Below are 18,766 nucleotides of genomic sequence, written 5' to 3'. Positions count from 1 at the left end.
CCAAACACTGTAATACAACAAGACAATACCGTATCATCTCCACAACCAAACCTCACCATGTATCCTCCAGACATAAAAGCATTTGGGAATTCATCATTGAGTCTCTTTGTAGGACTTTAGGAATTTAGGATCAAATGACTGTATATAGGCAAAAATAGTAATAATATTTATAGGCAGTATAATAGTATTATTAACATATATATAATTACTATAATACTGCTCCTATATACAAGAATATAACTACTATAATACTGCTCTTACATACAAGACTATAACTACTATAATACTGCTCCTATATATACAAGAATATAACTACTATAATACTGCTCCTATATACAAGAATATAACTACTATAATACTGCTCCTATATATAAGAATATAACTAATATAATACTGCCTCCTATATACAAGAATATAACTACTATAATACTGCTCCTATATACAAGAATATATCTACTATAATACTGCCTCCTATATACAAGAATATAACTACTATAATACTGCTCCTATATATAAGAATATAACTAATATAATACTGCCTCCTATATACAAGAATATAACTACTATAATACTGCTCTATATATACAAGAATATAACCACTATAATACTGCTCCTATATACAAGAATATAACCACTATAATACTGCTCCTATATGCAAGAATATATCTACTATAATACTGCCCCCTATATAAAAGAATATATCTACTATAATACTGCCCCTATATACAAGAATATAACTACTATAATACTGCTCCTATATACAAGAATATAACTACTATAATACTGCTCCTATATACAAGAATATAACTACTATAATACTGCTCCTATATACAAGAATATAACCACTATAATACTGCTCCTATATACAAGAATATAACCACTATAATACTGCTCCCATGTACAAAAATATAACTATTATAATACTGCTCCTATATACAAGAATATAACCACTATAATACTGCTCCTATATACAAGAATATAACTACTATAATACTGCTCCAATATACAAGAATATAACTACTATAATACTGCTCCTATATACAAGAATATAACTACTATAATACTGCCTCCTATATACAAGAATATAACTACTATAATACTGCTCCTATATATAGGAATATAACTACTATAATACTGCTCCTATATACAAGAATATAACTAATATAATACTGCCTCATATATACAAGAATATAACTACTATAATACTGCTCCTATATACAGGAATATAACTACTATAATACTGCTCCTATATACAAGAATATAACTACTATAATACTGCTCCTATACACAAGAATATAACTACTATAATACGGCCTCCTATATACAAGAATATAACTACTATAATACTGCTCCTATATACAAGAATATAACTACTATAATACTGCTCCTATATACAAGAATATAACTACTATAATACTGCATCCTATATACAAGAATATAACTACTATAATACTGCTCCTATATACAAGAATATAACTACTATGATACTGCTCTTATATACAAGAATATAACTACTATAATACTGCTCCTATATACAAGAATATAACTACTATAATACTGCTCCTATATACAAGAATATAACTACTATAATACTGCTCCTATATACAAGAATATAACTACTATAATACTGCTCCTATATACAAGAATATAACTACTATAATACTGCTCCTATATACAAGAATATAATTACTATAATACTGCCTCCTATATACAAGAATATAACTACAATAATACTGCCTCCTATATACAAGAATATAACTACTATAATACTGCTCCTATATACAAGAATATACCTACTATAATACTGCCTCCTATATACAAGAATATCACTACTATAATACTGCTCCTATATACAAGAATATAACTACTATAATACTGCTCCTATATACAAGAATATAACTTCTATAATACTGCTCCCTATATACAAGAATATAACTACTATAATACTGCCTCCTATATACTAGAATATAACTACTATAATACTGCTCCTATATACAAGAATATAACTACTATAATACTGCCTCCTATATACAAGAATACAACTACTATAATACTGCCTCCTAGCTGTGAGGTTGTGTGTCTGTGGTTCTCCTCATGTCTGGAGCAAGCCCAGGGCGGGGCCACCCTGGGCGGGGAAGCTCCCCAAGCAAGGCCCAGGCTTCTCGGCCTACACTGGATGAAAACTCCAATGCTCTTTCTGATATGGAGGTAAATCCTAAAGTGGATTTTCCACAAAGAAGTCCTCAGCATGGAAGCACTGCAAGTGCAAAGAAAGAAAGTAAAGACATGGATGTGAGTAAAGTAAAGAAAGAAGCAGCAAGTGTATGTGAGTGTGATATTATACAGTCGGCCGGCCAAGGCTCTCAGCTTGGTGAACAACCAAGAGACTCCAAGAAAGAAACCTCTGTAAGAGACCCAGAGTCTGCTATTCCAGGCCATGATGGTGCACAGGAGCTGGGGCAGAGTGGATCATATGCAGCAGGTGTGCAGCTCCACTCTCCAGCACAGAGACACAGGAGGACATCACTGGAGAGACAAACACTGCAAGAGAACCTTCAGAAACAAGATGTGGTCTCCAGCATGACCCGCTCAGGCCGCACCAGATCCCAGGCCAGAGACCTTGATACAGCTGCTCATGGGTCTGATACATTCAAGGAGCCTCAGAGACTGCCCAAACCCCACCAGCAGGGCAAAGAGACCGCCCGGGCACCAGAGCTACAGCTGGCGGAGGAGATCCCTGCTCTGGTGAGGAGGATGGAGGAGCTCAAGCACCTGAAGGGTATGCTGCACATGCAGATAGACTCAGTGTATATGCTAAAGGCTGCAAATCCCCAGTATAAGACTCTACATGATAAGAGACTGTACACACTCAGCATTGAGCTCGCAGATATTGTAAAGGAGATGGACTGTATACTGGTAAAGATGGGGCCACTGGCAGAGACGTATAAGAACCAGGAACGATTCTCCAACTACAGGCTGAACTTTGAAGCAGACTCCAAACCTGATATAGAACCGGACATCACCCCGGAGGAGCCCCAGCAAGGGACAAGACCCCTCATACAGCCGGCACGGTTCTCTTTCCAGGATGGGGACATATGCAAGTATGGCGAGGAACAACAGCCACAGGAACCTGCAGCTGGGCCTGAGCAGGAGCAGAGACCAACAGAGGCACCACAAGTCCCAGAAGTCCCAGTACATCAGCAGGACATTGGACTTTTACCAGTGTATGAAGGTGATGGGGTGATGGAGCAGAGCACTAATGTTGGGGCACGGACTGGGGGTGTGGATTGTGATAATGTTGGGGCACGGACTGGGGGTGCGGACTGTGATGTTCCTGAGGGGTCGGTGGCTGGAGGGGGTGCACAATCTGTGTGGGGTGTTGTGTCTGATGATGATATAGAGGTGGATGGGACAGGTGTTATTGTACAAAATACTGTGCAGGATTTCCCCCCTTTACCCACAAGCACAGCAAATGTGGCAGGGCCCCCTAGAGTAGACCCCAACCCTGTAAGACAGGACGCAGGTACCCGCCAGGTTCCTCCTAGAAATGCCTGGAGCCGTGGTGCTCCATCCTTCACCTCCAGCGCCAATTACACTGGCCAGGCATTTAAAAGGAGGAATGTTGTGCGATTCCGGCACAGAGGTGCCAAGGAGGACCTTCCGGATAGGAGGTTTGTGGTGAGGGAGCTCCTGTGCCACCAGATGGGGTTTGTGCCAGCGGACATCTTGGCAGTAATAAACCTTCCAGATAGACAGGGCTATGATGTCAGCTTTAAGCTCATGTCTAATCTGGATAGGTTCTGGTCCAACTTCCCCAGATTCAGAGACAAGGATGGATGGAGTAAATTCAGTTTTATTCCCATATCCAAGCCAGATACCGTCATCATAAACATCATCTTCTGGAATGAAGCTGTTCCTCCCCAGGACATTGTGGTGTGGCTCCGCAGACATTGTGACCTGGTGTCTGATCTCACCAAGAACAGAGATGATGACGATATCTGGACTGGAGGGTGGAAGGTCCTGGTGAAGCTGCGCCAACATGGGAACATCACACAACATCTGCCCAACTCCTTCTTCATTGGGAGGGAAAAGGGCGTTTGTTTCTACCCTGGTCAGCCCAGAAAGTGCTTTAAATGTGGTAAACCTGGCCATCTGGCAAATACATGTACAGTGGTAAAATGTAATCTATGTGGGGAAACTGGTCACCTAAGTGCTGACTGTCACAACATCAGGTGCAATCTCTGTGGTGAGATCGGTCACCCTCACCGGGACTGTCCCAATGCCTGGCACAACATCTGCCGGGAGCTTCCTGATGAGGACCTTGTGGCGGGGGCAGAGGCTGTAGAGGAGGAGATTTTGATATCTGGGTCTATATTAACAAGACAGGAGGTCCAGCCAGACTTGGGTAACACCGCACCAACACCTCAGCAGTTAGAAAACACACAAGGTGGAATGGAGGTTGTCCCACAGGACCAGCAGCAACCGGGGGTATCCTCTTCTGTATCCCCATCTGCATCTGAGGAAAGTAAGGCCCAGAAAATTAAAAGAAGGAAAAAAGACACCTCATCCCGCAGGCCAGAGAGAGAGTATACCACCAGTCAGAAAAAGGTCAACAATGGGGCAGGAGTAATGGTCGTGTCCAACAGATACGAGGTTCTGTCAGAGTTTGACGGTGATTTAGACACAGAGTTAAAAAGAATAGAGGACGAATGTGATGATGACACAAGGGACCAACCCCCAATAAAAAGAAAACCCCAGACTGTAAAAGCTAATGCAGAGTCAGACATGGAGACAGGTGGTGGACAGCGGGACTCAGATTCTGACTTGTGATGATGGGCGTCAGGTCTCTGCTCTTCTTGTACTATCTTATCATGGCTGGGTTTACTTTAAAACTTGCTTCAAGTAATGTGAACAGTATTAAAGTGAAGAGGACACGGCACATAGTTTATGACCATCTTAGATATCTGGACAGAGATGTCATCTTCTTACAGGAGACACGCCTGACTACACTGGGGCACCTACGTGAGGCTGAGAGGGAATGGACGTCTGGTCCCTCTTTCTGGTCACTGGCTGTGGAGCCTTATGCCGGGGTGGCCATATTGTTTACCACCAGGGATGTGACAATACATAGGATGACAGAGGTCATCATGGGAAGGTGTCTGATCCTTGAGGTCACTATACATGGTAGAAGGCTCCGGCTCATAAATATCTATGGCCCGCAGACAGTGACAGAAAGGGTCCAGTTGTTTAATGATGTCAAGCCATATCTGTTTACAGCTGTCCCTGTTATAATGGCCGGGGATTTCAATGTCACTAGGACTTCAGGTGACAGGTCCTCAGGTAGAGCGGTGGCCAGGGACTCAAAAGTCCTTAATAACATGATCTTGCAGTCCGGGTTAAGTGATGTCTTTACACGGGGCGGTAGAAAGCCAAAATTTACATACACATGTTCTGACAGGAGCAGTAGGATTGACATGGCGTTTGTGAGTCCTGCAGAAATGGTTAGTGAGATGTGTGAGAAAGTTGTCCCATATTCAGATCATATGGCCTTGGTTTTCTGTTTAGGAGCCACTAAGCGCCCAGATATTGGTAGGGGGCTATGGAAGCTCAACTCTAGTATGTTGGAGGATGACTATGTTCAGACATGTGTTCATTCCTTCATGCAGAGTCAGCTAGAGCGGGTGGACTTCTATGATGATATGGCCGCCTGGTGGGAGGATGTCAAGGATGAGATCAGAACCCTCTTAAAGAGACTGTCCTTTAAAAAGGGGAGGAGTAAGTATGGCCAGTATCTCAAGCTGCGCAAAGAATTGGAGTCACTATATTCGGCGGGTGGGGACCAACAAAGGATAGACCAGCTGAAATCTGAGATAAGGCAGTATCAGTACAGCAGGTATACCTCCCTGGTTCTTGAAAGGGATTATGGGTCCTTAGGGTCTCCTGATCCCTTTGAGAATTGCCGGGAGCGGGTGGCAAATAAATCTGTCACCGGTCTCACTGACTCCCAGGGTGTTTTGCAGGAATCTCGGGAGGGTATCCTGGGGGTGGTGAGATCGTACTATGCTGACTTGTTTCAGAGGAAGGTTTTGGATAGAGACAAGATGACCCAATTCTTGGAGACAACTCCGCTCCCTGATACTAATGATTTGGACTTTTCTCCTTTGACAGCAGAATTGACGGTGGCAGAGGTCAAAGAGGCCATTGATAAGTTACATCTGAAGAAGGCACCAGGTCCGGATGGGATAACAGCAGAATTCTATAAGACATTCAGAGACCTCTTGGCCCCAATCCTCGTGGATGTTTACACAAATTGTCTAGAAAGTCACCTGATGCCTCCATCCATGAGAGTGTCCTCGCTGATTCTGCTGTCTAAAGGTAAAGAGCCGAGTGACATCAAGAACTGGAGGCCAATTGCCCTCTTGAATGTCGACAGGAAGATTCTGGCAAAAATCCTGTTTTCTAGGTTAGTTTGTCTGTCCCCGGCACTGTTGGCAGGCTGTCAGTATGGCACAGTAAAAGGGCGGAACATCTCTGGGGCAGTGATCTCCATAAGGGAGATGTTTGAGAGATGTAAAGCCCTGAGGTGTGGGAGATATGTTGTCAGTCTTGACCAGGCTAAAGCCTTTGACAGAGTAGATCACGAGTATCTATGGGCCACTTTGTCAAAGTACGGTATTCCGGGACAATTCATCGATTGGCTGAAGACTTTGTATTGTGAGGCCGAGAGCTTTCCTCTGATCAATGGTTGGCAGGGTGACACCTTCAGGGTTGAGGCGGGGGTGAGACAAGGTTGCCCACTGAGTCCGCTGCTGTATGTATTTGCCTTAGATCCGTTTCTGAGGTCACTGCAGGAGTGTGGTTTTCAGGGGGTGCCGGTCCCCCACTCCCTGCCCCTGAGTGTTGTTGCCTATGCGGATGATGTGACTGTAGTGATATCTGAGCCTCGTGAGGTGGAGATGTTGTCTATGGCCATCAGAAGTTACTCGGAGGCCTCAGGGTCTCTGGTCAACTTTGAGAAGAGTCAAGCTCTCTGGATATCTGATTCTGATCCAGACTTTGATCTGCCCCAATTTGTGAGAGCCTCCTCCTATATTAAAATCCTAGGGGTCAAATTTGGGAGGGACGATAATGCCAAACTAAATTGGGAAGAGAAGTTGGAAGCCGGAAATGCAAAGGTTCAGCGATGGAAGAACTGGAGGCTGACCTATAGAGAAAGGGTTACAATGTTGAAGACTTACCTGGTCCCCGTCTTCTTGTATGTCTCTGTCGTTTTTCCTTTGCCAGAATGTTTCTCCGCTCGGCTCTTTAGCCTGTTCTTCCAGATGTTTTGGGGGAACAGGTTGAACCCAATAAAAAGAGGGATCACCTACCTGCAGAGGAGAGAGGGTGGGTTGGATATGCTGAATCCAAGGGTGTTCTTTGACTCCATGTTTCTAAAAGTTAATTTTGGTTGCATGGACTCAAACAACAGCTCCCTGTGGGCGAATAGTATCAGGGACTGGATATTGCCTTTTGCAGAGTCTTGGGTGCGAGGCGGCAGTCTCAAGAGGGGGAGATGGACGCGTGACTACCTCCCCCCGTACCTGGAATACGGGCTCAGATGTCTGAAGAGATGGCGCATTGAGAAGTCCTATATAGAGTGTAAGACCCGTAAGGACCTGTATGTCATGGTGTGTAGGACGTTCTTCTATTTACAGCCAGCTCTGAAGGACTGTACATCCGCCATCTTACAGGACAGTCTGAGACTCCTGAATAGTGTTAGGCTCCCGAAAAAATTTCATGACATCGCCTGGCTGTCACTACACGGGAAACTATTTGTCAGGGGGAATTTAAGATATCTGAGTCTGTCAGATCGCAAGTGTCCCTTGGGGTGTCAGGAGGAGGAGACCATGACACATTTTATATCGGAGTGTTGGGGAGGGCGACACATATGGCAGGCGATATCCAGGAAGCTTAAGATCCTGAGACTACAGACCCTAAAATACCCTGAAATTATATATGGTGTAACATCTAGTGTGAGGGACATTGACCGGGAGACGTTATATCTGATCATCACCGTCATAAAATACTATCACTGGCACACCAGAACCCGCGTGTCCATGTACAGTGAACCCTTCCATGATAGGAGAGCAGTGGACCTGATCATGTCAGAACTGAGGTGGATCAAATGTTTGGAGGTCAGGAAGGATGGGAAAAATCGTTCATTATGGAGGAATGTACATATAGAATAATATTCACCTTCATGATGTTTTTGTGTTGTTATTTATTTATTTTCTCTTTAATGCAAGTGTATGATATATAATACGTGATTATTGTTTTCATTTAGTTTTTGTGGTCGAATGTACTGTAATATTTCTGTTTTTTTTTTTACTAATAAAAATTGCCTCCTATATACAAGAATTTAACTACTATAATACTGCTCCTATATACAAGAATATAACTACTATAATACTGCTCCTATATACAAGAATATAACTACTATAATACTGCTCCCTATATACAAGAATATAACTACTATAATACTGCCTCCTATATACAAGAATATAACTTCTATAATACTGCTCCCTATATACAAGAATATAACTACTATAATACTGCCTCCTATATACAAGAATATAACTACTATAATACTGCTCCTATATACAAGAATATAACTTCTATAATACTGCTCCCTATATACAAGAATATAACTACTATAATACTGTCTCCTATATACAAGAATATAACTTCTATAATACTGCTCCCTATATACAAGAAAATAACTACTATAATACTGCCTCCTATATACAAGAATATAACTACTATAATACTGCTCCTATATACAAGAATATAACTACTATAATACTGCTCCTATATACAAGAATATAACTACTATAATACTGCTCCTATATACAAGAATATCACTACTATAATACTGCTCCTATATACAAGAATATAACTACTATAATACTGCTCCTATATACAAGAATATAACTACTATAATACTGCTCCTATATACAAGAATATAACTACTATAATACTGCTCCTATATACAAGAATATACCTACTATAATACTGCCTCCTATATACAAGAATATCACTACTATAATACTGCTCCTATATACAAGAATATAACTACTATAATACTGCTCCTATATACAAGAATATAACTTCTATAATACTGCTCCCTATATACAAGAATATAACTACTATAATACTGCCTCCTATATACAAGAATATAACTACTATAATACTGCTCCTATATACAAGAATATAACTACTATAATACTGCTTCCTATAAACAAGAATATAACTACTATAATACTGCTCCTATATACAAGAATATAACTACTATAATACTGATCCTATATGCAAGAATATAACTTCTATAATACTGCTCCCTATATACAAGAATATAACTACTATAATACTGCCTCCTATATACAAGAATATAACTACTATAATACTGCTCCTATATACAAGAATATAACTACTATAATACTGCTCCTATATACAAGAATATAACTACTATAATACTGCTCCTATATACAAGAATATAACTACTATAATACTGCTCCTATGTACAAGAATATACCTACTATAATACTGCTCCTATATACAAGAATATAACTACTATAATACTGCTCCTATATACAAGAATATAACTTCTATAATACTGCTCCCTATATACAAGAATATAACTACTATAATACTGCCTCCTATATACAAGAATATAACTACTATAATACTGCTCCTATATACAAGAATATAACTTCTATAATACTGCCTCCTATATACAAGAATATAACTACTATAATACTGCCCCTATATACAAGAATATAACTACTACAATACTGCTCCTATATACAAGAATATAACTACTATAATACTGCTCCTATATACAAGAATATAACTACTATAATACTGCTCCTATATACAAGAATATAACTACTATAATACTGCTCCTATATACAAGAATATAACTTCTATAATACTGCCTCCTATATACAAGAATATAACTACTATAATACTGCCCCTATATACAAGAATATAACTACTACAATACTGCTCCTATATACAAGAATATAACTACTATAATACTGCTCCTATATACAAGAATATAACTACTATAATACTGCTCCTATATACAAGAATATAACTACTATAATACTGCTCCTATATACAAGAATATAACTACTACAATACTGCTCCTATATACAAGAATATAACTACTATAATACTGCTCCTATATACAAGAATATAACTACTATAATACTGCCTCCTATATACAAGAATATAACTACTATAATACTGCCCCTATATACAAGAATATAACTACTACAATACTGCTCCTATATACAAGAATATAACTACTATAATACTGCTCCTATATACAAGAATATAACTACTATAATACTGCTCCTATATACAAGAATATAACTACTACAATACTGCTCCTATATACAAGAATATAACTACTATAATACTGCTCCTATATACAAGAATATAACTACTATAATACTGCCTCCTATATACAAGAATATAACTACTATAATACTGCTCCTATATACAAGAATATAACTACTATAATACTGCTCCTATATACAAGAATATAACTACTATAATACTGCTCCTATATACAAGAATATAACTACTATAATACTGCTCCCTATATACAAGAATATAACTACTATAATACTGCTCCTATATACAAGAATATAACTACTATAATACTGCTCCTATGTACAAGAATATAACTACTATAATACTGCCCCTATATACAAGAATATAACTACTATAATACTGCTCCTATATACAAGAATATAACTACTATAATACTGCTCCTATATACAAGAATATAACCACTATAATACTATCTCCTATATACAAGAATATAACTACTATAATACTGCTCCTATATACAAGAATATAACTACTATAATACTGCTCCTATATACAAGAATATAACTACTATAATACTGCTCCTATATACAAGAATATAACTACTATAATACTGCCTCCTATATACAAGAATATAACTACTATAATACTGCTCCTATATACAAGAATATAACTACTATAATACTGCCTCCTATATACAAGAATATAACTACTATAATACTGCCTCCTATATACAAGAATATAACTACTATAATACTGCCTCCTATATACAAGAATATATCTACTATAATACTGCTCCTATATACAAGAATATAACTACTATAATACTGCTCCTATATACAAGAATATAACTACTATAATACTGCCTCCTATATACAAGAATATAACTACTATAATACTGCCTCCTATATACAAGAATATAACTACTATAATACTGCTCCTATATACAAGAATATAACTACTATAATACTGCTCCTATATACAAGAATATAACTACTATAATACTGCTCCTATATACAAGAATATCACTACTATAATACTGCTCCTATATACAAGAATATAACTACTATAATACTGCTCCTATATACAAGAATATAACTACTATAATACTGCTCCTATATACAAGAATATAACTACTATAATACTGCTCCTATATACAAGAATATACCTACTATAATACTGCCTCCTATATACAAGAATATCACTACTATAATACTGCTCCTATATACAAGAATATAACTACTATAATACTGCTCCTATATACAAGAATATAACTTCTATAATACTGCTCCCTATATACAAGAATATAACTACTATAATACTGCCTCCTATATACAAGAATATAACTACTATAATACTGCTCCTATATACAAGAATATAACTACTATAATACTGCTTCCTATAAACAAGAATATAACTACTATAATACTGCTCCTATATACAAGAATATAACTACTATAATACTGATCCTATATGCAAGAATATAACTTCTATAATACTGCTCCCTATATACAAGAATATAACTACTATAATACTGCCTCCTATATACAAGAATATAACTACTATAATACTGCTCCTATATACAAGAATATAACTACTATAATACTGCTCCTATATACAAGAATATAACTACTATAATACTGCTCCTATATACAAGAATATAACTACTATAATACTGCTCCTATGTACAAGAATATACCTACTATAATACTGCTCCTATATACAAGAATATAACTACTATAATACTGCTCCTATATACAAGAATATAACTTCTATAATACTGCTCCCTATATACAAGAATATAACTACTATAATACTGCTCCTATATACAAGAATATAACTACTATAATATTGCTCCTATATACAAGAATATAACTACTATAATACTGCTCCTATATACAAGAATATAACTACTATAATACTGATCCTATATACAAGAATATAACTACTATAATACTGCTCCTATATACAAGAATATAACTACTATAATACTGCTCCTATATACAAGAATATAACTACTATAATACTGCTCCTATATACAAGAATATAACTACTATAATACTGCTCCTATATACAAGAATATAACTACTATAATACTGCTCCTATATACAAGAATATAACTTCTATAATACTGCCTCCTATATACAAGAATATAACTACTATAATACTGCCCCTATATACAAGAATATAACTACTATAATACTGCTCCTATATACAAGAATATAACTACTATAATACTGCTCCTATGTACAAGAATATAACTACTATAATACTGCTCCTATATACAAGAATATACCTACTATAATACTGCTCCTATATACAAGAATATAACTACTATAATACTGCTCCTATATACAAGAATATAACTACTATAATACTGCTCCTATATACAAGAATATAACTACTATAATACTGCTCCTATATACAAGAATATAACTTCTATAATACTGCTCCCTATATACAAGAATATAACTACTATAATACTGCCTCCTAGCTGTGAGGTTGTGTGTCTGTGGTTCTCCTCATGTCTGGAGCAAGCCCAGGGCGGGGCCACCCTGGGCGGGGAAGCTCCCCAAGCAAGGCCCAGGCTTCTCGGCCTACACTGGATGAAAACTCCAATGCTCTTTCTGATATGGAGGTAAATCCTAAAGTGGATTTTCCACAAAGAAGTCCTCAGCATGGAAGCACTGCAAGTGCAAAGAAAGAAAGTAAAGACATGGATGTGAGTAAAGTAAAGAAAGAAGCAGCAAGTGTATGTGAGTGTGATATTATACAGTCGGCCGGCCAAGGCTCTCAGCTTGGTGAACAACCAAGAGACTCCAAGAAAGAAACCTCTGTAAGAGACCCAGAGTCTGCTATTCCAGGCCATGATGGTGCACAGGAGCTGGGGCAGAGTGGATCATATGCAGCAGGTGTGCAGCTCCACTCTCCAGCACAGAGACACAGGAGGACATCACTGGAGAGACAAACACTGCAAGAGAACCTGCAGAAACAAGATGTGGTCTCCAGCATGACCCGCTCAGGCCGCACCAGATCCCAGGCCAGAGACCTTGATACAGCTGCTCATGGGTCTGATACATTCAAGGAGCCTCAGAGACTGCCCAAACCCCACCAGCAGGGCAAAGAGACCGCCCGGGCACCAGAGCTACAGCTGGCGGAGGAGATCCCTGCTCTGGTGAGGAGGATGGAGGAGCTCAAGCACCTGAAGGGTATGCTGCACATGCAGATTGACTCAGTGTATATGCTAAAGGCTGCAAATCCCCAGTATAAGACTCTACATGATAAGAGACTGTACACACTCAGCATTGAGCTCGCAGATATTGTAAAGGAGATGGACTGTATACTGGTAAAGATGGGGCCACTGGCAGAGACGTATAAGAACCAGGAACGATTCTCCAACTACAGGCTGAACTTTGAAGCAGACTCCAAACCTGATATAGAACCGGACATCACCCCGGAGGAGCCCCAGCAAGGGACAAGACCCCTCATACAGCCGGCACGGTTCTCTTTCCAGGATGGGGACATATGCAAGTATGGCGAGGAACAACAGCCACAGGAACCTGCAGCTGGGCCTGAGCAGGAGCAGAGACCAACAGAGGCACCACAAGTCCCAGAAGTCCCAGTACATCAGCAGGACATTGGACTTTTACCAGTGTATGAAGGTGATGGGGTGATGGAGCAGAGCACTAATGTTGGGGCACGGACTGGGGGTGTGGATTGTGATAATGTTGGGGCACGGACTGGGGGTGCGGACTGTGATGTTCCTGAGGGGTCGGTGGCTGGAGGGGGTGCACAATCTGTGTGGGGTGTTGTGTCTGATGATGATATAGAGGTGGATGGGACAGGTGTTATTGTACAAAATACTGTGCAGGATTTCCCCCCTTTACCCACAAGCACAGCAAATGTGGCAGGGCCCCCTAGAGTAGACCCCAACCCTGTAAGACAGGACGCAGGTACCCGCCAGGTTCCTCCTAGAAATGCCTGGAGCCGTGGTGCTCCATCCTTCACCTCCAGCGCCAATTACACTGGCCAGGCATTTAAAAGGAGGAATGTTGTGCGATTCCGGCACAGAGGTGCCAAGGAGGACCTTCCGGATAGGAGGTTTGTGGTGAGGGAGCTCCTGTGCCACCAGATGGGGTTTGTGCCAGCGGACATCTTGGCAGTAATAAACCTTCCAGATAGACAGGGCTATGATGTCAGCTTTAAGCTCATGTCTAATCTGGATAGGTTCTGGTCCAACTTCCCCAGATTCAGAGACAAGGATGGATGGAGTAAATTCAGTTTTATTCCCATATCCAAGCCAGATACCGTCATCATAAACATCATCTTCTGGAATGAAGCTGTTCCTCCCCAGGACATTGTGGTGTGGCTCCGCAGACATTGTGACCTGGTGTCTGATCTCACCAAGAACAGAGATGATGACGGTATCTGGACTGGAGGGTGGAAGGTCCTGGTGAAGCTGCGCCAACATGGGAACATCACACAACATCTGCCCAACTCCTTCTTCATTGGGAGGGAAAAGGGCGTTTGTTTCTACCCTGGTCAGCCCAGAAAGTGCTTTAAATGTGGTAAACCTGGCCATCTGGCAAATACATGTACAGTGGTAAAATGTAATCTATGTGGGGAAACTGGTCACCTAAGTGCTGACTGCCAGAACATCAGGTGCAATCTCTGTGGTGAGATCGGTCACCCTCACCGGGACTGTCCCAATGCCTGGCACAACATCTGCCGGGAGCTTCCTGATGAGGACCTTGTGGCGGGGGCAGAGGCTGTAGAGGAGGAGATTTTGATATCTGGGTCTATATTAACAAGACAGGAGGTCCAGCCAGACTTGGGTAACACCGCACCAACACCTCAGCAGTTAGAAAACACACAAGGTGGAATGGAGGTTGTCCCACAGGACCAGCAGCAACCGGGGGTATCCTCTTCTGTATCCCCATCTGCATCTGAGGAAAGTAAGGCCCAGAAAATTAAAAGAAGGAAAAAAGACACCTCATCCCGCAGGCCAGAGAGAGAGTATACCACCAGTCAGAAAAAGGTCAACAATGGGGCAGGAGTAATGGTCGTGTCCAACAGATACGAGGTTCTGTCAGAGTTTGACGGTGATTTAGACACAGAGTTAAAAAGAATAGAGGACGAATGTGATGATGACACAAGGGACCAACCCCCAATAAAAAGAAAACCCCAGACTGTAAAAGCTAATGCAGAGTCAGACATGGAGACAGGTGGTGGACAGCGGGACTCAGATTCTGACTTGTGATGATGGGCGTCAGGTCTCTGCTCTTCTTGTACTATCTTATCATGGCTGGGTTTACTTTAAAACTTGCTTCAAGTAATGTGAACAGTATTAAAGTGAAGAGGACACGGCACATAGTTTATGACCATCTTAGATATCTGGACAGAGATGTCATCTTCTTACAGGAGACACGCCTGACTACACTGGGGCACCTACGTGAGGCTGAGAGGGAATGGACGTCTGGTCCCTCTTTCTGGTCACTGGCTGTGGAGCCTTATGCCGGGGTGGCCATATTGTTTACCACCAGGGATGTGACAATACATAGGATGACAGAGGTCATCATGGGAAGGTGTCTGATCCTTGAGGTCACTATACATGGTAGAAGGCTCCGGCTCATAAATATCTATGGCCCGCAGACAGTGACAGAAAGGGTCCAGTTGTTTAATGATGTCAAGCCATATCTGTTTACAGCTGTCCCTGTTATAATGGCCGGGGATTTCAATGTCACTAGGACTTCAGGTGACAGGTCCTCAGGTAGAGCGGTGGCCAGGGACTCAAAAGTCCTTAATAACATGATCTTGCAGTCCGGGTTAAGTGATGTCTTTACACGGGGCGGTAGAAAGCCAAAATTTACATACACATGTTCTGACAGGAGCAGTAGGATTGACATGGCGTTTGTGAGTCCTGCAGAAATGGTTAGTGAGATGTGTGAGAAAGTTGTCCCATATTCAGATCATATGGCCTTGGTTTTCTGTTTAGGAGCCACTAAGCGCCCAGATATTGGTAGGGGGCTATGGAAGCTCAACTCTAGTATGTTGGAGGATGACTATGTTCAGACATGTGTTCATTCCTTCATGCAGAGTCAGCTAGAGCGGGTGGACTTCTATGATGATATGGCCGCCTGGTGGGAGGATGTCAAGGATGAGATCAGAACCCTCTTAAAGAGACTGTCCTTTAAAAAGGGGAGGAGTAAGTATGGCCAGTATCTCAAGCTGCGCAAAGAATTGGAGTCACTATATTCGGCGGGTGGGGACCAACAAAGGATAGACCAGCTGAAATCTGAGATAAGGCAGTATCAGTACAGCAGGTATACCTCCCTGGTTCTTGAAAGGGATTATGGGTCCTTAGGGTCTCCTGATCCCTTTGAGAATTGCCGGGAGCGGGTGGCAAATAAATCTGTCACCGGTCTCACTGACTCCCAGGGTGTTTTGCAGGAATCTCGGGAGGGTATCCTGGGGGTGGTGAGATCGTACTATGCTGACTTGTTTCAGAGGAAGGTTTTGGATAGAGACAAGATGACCCAATTCTTGGAGACAACTCCGCTCCCTGATACTAATGATTTGGACTTTTCTCCTTTGACAGCAGAATTGACGGTGGCAGAGGTCAAAGAGGCCATTGATAAGTTACATCTGAAGAAGGCACCAGGTCCGGATGGGATAACAGCAGAATTCTATAAGACATTCAGAGACCTCTTGGCCCCAATCCTCGTGGATGTTTACACAAATTGTCTAGAAAGTCACCTGATGCCTCCATCCATGAGAGTGTCCTCGCTGATTCTGCTGTCTAAAGGTAAAGAGCCGAGTGACATCAAGAACTGGAGGCCAATTGCCCTCTTGAATGTCGACAGGAAGATTCTGGCAAAAATCCTGTTTTCTAGGTTAGTTTGTCTGTCCCCGGCACTGTTGGCAGGCTGTCAGTATGGCACAGTAAAAGGGCGGAACATCTCTGGGGCAGTGATCTCCATAAGGGAGATGTTTGAGAGATGTAAAGCCCTGAGGTGTGGGAGATATGTTGTCAGTCTTGACCAGGCTAAAGCCTTTGACAGAGTAGATCACGAGTATCTATGGGCCACTTTGTCAAAGTACGGTATTCCGGGACAATTCATCGATTGGCTGAAGACTTTGTATTGTGAGGCCGAGAGCTTTCCTCTGATCAATGGTTGGCAGGGTGACACCTTCAGGGTTGAGGCGGGGGTGAGACAAGGTTGCCCACTGAGTCCGCTGCTGTATGTATTTGCCTTAGATCCGTTTCTGAGGTCACTGCAGGAGTGTGGTTTTCAGGGGGTGCCGGTCCCCCACTCCCTGCCCCTGAGTGTTGTTGCCTATGCGGATGATGTGACTGTAGTGATATCTGAGCCTCGTGAGGTGGAGATGTTGTCTATGGCCATCAGAAGTTACTCGGAGGCCTCAGGGTCTCTGGTCAACTTTGAGAAGAGTCAAGCTCTCTGGATATCTGATTCTGATCCAGACTTTGATCTGCCCCAATTTGTGAGAGCCTCCTCCTATATTAAAATCCTAGGGGTCAAATTTGGGAGGGACGATAATGCCAAACTAAATTGGGAAGAGAAGTTGGAAGCCGGAAATGCAAAGGTTCAGCGATGGAAGAACTGGAGGCTGACCTATAGAGAAAGGGTTACAATGTTGAAGACTTACCTGGTCCCCGTCTTCTTGTATGTCTCTGTCGTTTTTCCTTTGCCAGAATGTTTCTCCGCTCGGCTCTTTAGCCTGTTCTTCCAGATGTTTTGGGGGAACAGGTTGAACCCAATAAAAAGAGGGATCACCTACCTACAGAGGAGAGAGGGTGGGTTGGATATGCTGAATCCAAGGGTGTTCTTTGACTCCATGTTTCTAAAAGTTAATTTTGGTTGCATGGACTCAAACAACAGCTCCCTGTGGGCGAATAGTATCAGGGACTGGATATTGCCTTTTGCAGAGTCTTGGGTGCGAGGCGGCAGTCTCAAGAGGGGGAGATGGACGCGTGACTACCTCCCCCCGTACCTGGAATACGGGCTCAGATGTCTGAAGAGATGGCGCATTGAGAAGTCCTATATAGAGTGTAAGACCCGTAAGGACCTGTATGTCATGGTGTGTAGGACGTTCTTCTATTTACAGCCAGCTCTGAAGGACTGTACATCCGCCATCTTACAGGACAGTCTGAGACTCCTGAATAGTGTTAGGCTCCCGAAAAAATTTCATGACATCGCCTGGCTGTCCTTACACGGCAAACTATTTGTCAGGGGGAATTTAAGATATCTGAGTCTGTCAGATCGCAAGTGTCCCTTGGGGTGTCAGGAGGAGGAGACCATGACACATTTTATATTGGAGTGTTGGGGAGGGCGACACATATGGCAGGCGATATCCAGGAAGCTTA

General features: G+C 41.4%; 1 protein-coding gene across 2 annotated transcripts in view; it reads left to right on the top strand.

Moving 5' to 3' along the window:
• Positions 1-18,766, top strand: part of GLP1R (glucagon like peptide 1 receptor) — a 587,398-nt gene that overhangs the window by 239,131 nt on the left and 329,501 nt on the right. The gene's annotated exons all lie outside the window — the stretch shown is intronic.

The sequence above is a fragment of the Hyla sarda genome, chromosome 3 (assembly GCF_029499605.1).
Source record: "Hyla sarda isolate aHylSar1 chromosome 3, aHylSar1.hap1, whole genome shotgun sequence".
Classification (NCBI taxonomy): Eukaryota; Metazoa; Chordata; class Amphibia; order Anura; family Hylidae; genus Hyla; species Hyla sarda.
This window is presented reverse-complemented; position numbering and strand designations above follow the sequence as displayed.